Source organism: Bison bison, unplaced genomic scaffold, assembly GCF_000754665.1.
Source record: "Bison bison bison isolate TAMUID 2011002044 unplaced genomic scaffold, Bison_UMD1.0 scf7180017864489, whole genome shotgun sequence".
NCBI lineage: Eukaryota > Metazoa > Chordata > Mammalia > Artiodactyla > Bovidae > Bison > Bison bison.
Window position 1 is genome coordinate 10,865,698 of NW_011495048.1, and position 3,311 is coordinate 10,869,008.

A 3,311-nucleotide genomic window follows, 5' to 3' on the forward strand; every position below is an offset into this window, starting at 1 on the left:
TCCTTGCAGTCCAAGGGACTCTCAAGAGTCTTCTCCAACACCACAGTTCAAAAACATCAATTCTTTGGCGCTCAGCTTTCTTCACAGTCCAACTCTCACATCCATACATGACTTCTGGATAAACCATAGCCTTGACTTGATGGACCTTTGTTGGCAAACTACTGTCTCTGCTTTTGAATATGCTATCTAGGTTGGTAATAACTTTCCTTCCAAGGAGTAAGCATCTTTTAATTTCATGGCTGCAGTCACCATCTGCAGTGATTTTGGAGCCCAGAAAAATCAAATCTGACACTGTTTCCCCATCTATTTCCCATGAAGTGATGGGACCAGATGCCCTGATCTTTGTTTTCCGAATGTTGAGCTTTAAGTCAACCTTTTCATTCTCCTCTTTCACTTTCATCAAGAGGCTCTTTAGCTTCTTTTCACTTTCTGCCATAAGGGTGGTGTCATCTGCATATCTGAGGTTATTGATATTTCTCCCAGCAATCTTGATTCCAGCTTGTGTTTCTTCCAGCCCAGTGTTTCTCATGATGTACTCTGCATAGAAGTTAAATAAGCAGATGACAATATACAGCCTTGATGTACTCCTTTTCTTATTTGGAACCAGTCTGTTTTTCCATGTCCAGTTCTAACTGTTGCTTCCTGACCTGCATATAGGTTTCTCAAGAGGCAGGTCAGGTGTTCTGGTATTCCCATCTCTTTCAGAATTTTCCACAGTTTGTTATGATGCACACAGTCAAAGGCTTTGGTATAGTCAATAAAGCAGAAATAGATGTTTTTCTGGAACTCTCTTGCTTTTTCGATGATTGAGAAGAGCCACCACTCGCCCGAGGTCAGGGCGGCGGCCTAGAGGAGCAACCCCACGTCCAAGGAGCGACGGCTGCATGGGTGCAGGAGGGGCGAGAGGAGCTACTCCACATTCAAGGTCAGGAGGGGCGGCCATGAGGAGATACTCCTCATCCAAGGTAAGGAGCAGCAGCTGCGCTTTGCTGGAGCAGCCATGAAGAGATACCCCATGTCCAAGGTAAGAGAAATCCAAGTAAGATGGTAGGTGTTGCCAGAGGGCATCAGAGGGCAGACACACTGAAACCATAATCACAGAAAAATAGTCAATCTGATCACACAGACCACAGCCTGGTCTAACTCAATGAAACTAAGCCATGCCCTGTGGGGCCACCCAAGACGGGCGGGTCATGGTGGAGAGGTCTGACAGAATGTGGTCCACTGGAGAAAGGAATGGCAAACCACTTCAGTATTCTTGCCTTGAGAACCCCATGAACGGTATGAAAAGGCAAAATGATAGGATACTGAAAGAGGAACTCCCCAGGTTGGTAGGTGCCCAATATGCTACTGGAGATCAGTGGAGAAATAACTCCAGAAAGAATGAAAGGATGGAACTAAACCAAAAATGATACCCAGTTGTGGATGTGACTGGTGATAGAAGCAAGGTCTGATGCTGTGAAGAGCAGTATTGCATAGGAACCTGGAATGTTAGGTCTATGAATCAAGGCAAATTGGAAGTGGTCAAACAGGAGATGGCAAGATTGAACATTGACATTTAAGAATCAATGAACTAAAATGGACTGGAATGGGTGAATTTAACTCAGATGACCATTATATCTACTACCGTGGGCAGGAATCCCTTAGAAGAAATGGAGTAGCCATGATGGTCAACAAAAGAGTCCAAAATGCAGTACTTGGATGCAATCTCAAAAACGACAGAACGATCTCTGTCCATTTCCAAGGCAAACCACTAGTAAGACAAAACCCCAAAACTTGTTAGATGGTCCTTGGGGTGGATCTTAAGCCAGCTTATCTCATCTAGGTTATACCTTTTTGAGACTAAAAGCTAAGAACTCTGTTCCCCAAAAATGAGTAGCTTGCCAACATCTCTAGGGGCATCACTGGACTCCCTCCCAGAGTCCCAGGGCTCCCTGCATCCCTGAAAGCTGGCCATTCACCTCTGCTTGACCATGTCGGGGAAATGGAGTCCTTAAGTAAATCTGTTCTCTGGAATGACAAATAACTCAAGATCTCTTCCATACCACTGCTTTTCCTATATTTGAGAACTGTCATCATAACTCTTTTGGTTTTCTGATTTGTCTAAATAGCCTTATTGTCTTCAGTTACTCTTTTTAAGAAATATTTATTTATTTATTTGGCTGTGTCAGGTCTTAATCGCAGCACATAATCTTTCTACAACACGTGGGATCTTTCATTGAGGCCCATGGACTCCTTAATTGTAGTGCGTGGGCTTAGTTGCTCTAAGGCATGTAGGATTGTCGTTCTCCGACCAGGGATGGAACCCAGATCCCCTGCATTGCAAGGGAGATTCTTAACCACTGGACCACCAGGGAAGTGTCTTCAGCTATTTCTTAACATGATTATTGTTTCACAATTTTCATCAGCCTCCACACTTTTCACCAGATTTAAGACCAGTTTTCAGAGGCTTTTTAAAATGTGATACGCTCAGTGAAATTCTACTTCACACCCATCCGACTAGGAAATCTGACAGTGCTAAGTGTGGCAAATTGCTATTGGGTAAATCAGTTGAAGGATATATCCATTCAATGGAATACTACACAGGAGTAAAAGTCAAGGAACCTGAGTTACATGTATTGATACAGATACATCTGACAAATGTAATGTTGAGCAAAGTGGCAGAAGGATACATATGGTATGATTTTGTTTATATTAAAATATAAAAACATGGAAAGCATCTTTATATATGTAGTTTATTTTTTTATATAAATATAAAAATATGTGTGAATAACAAATACCAAATTTGACATAGTGAGGCCCTCTGGAAACAGGAGGAGGATGGAATGAGATCTACATACAAGTGTTTTCAACTGTTGGCACAGTTTTACTTAAGTAGGGAATACATAGGTGTTTCTGGTATTGACTGTAATGTAAAAATAAACAAAAGTGTATCCAAGATTGGCAATATGTGTTGAAAGCCTCAAAATTGTTTATACTCTTTATCTGCTATATAAGAAATTTCCCTAGGGAAACAATAAAAATGTACACAAATATATAAATGGATGGTTTTGGTGGCTTTATAACAGGGAAGAAATTACAATCTAAAAGTTTAACTCTAATGGTGTAGTCCAAGATTATGTTCCATCCACATGATAGATGGATAAAATGTAGCCATTAAAATCTTTGTGTTAGTGGAGTATGTGGTGGCCTGGGAAAGTGCTGACCACTTATTATAGTTTTTTAAAGAAGGATGTCACAGGGACTTCCCTGGTCGTCCAGTGGCTAAGACTGTGCCCTCAATGGAGGGGGCCTGGGTTCGATTCCTGGTC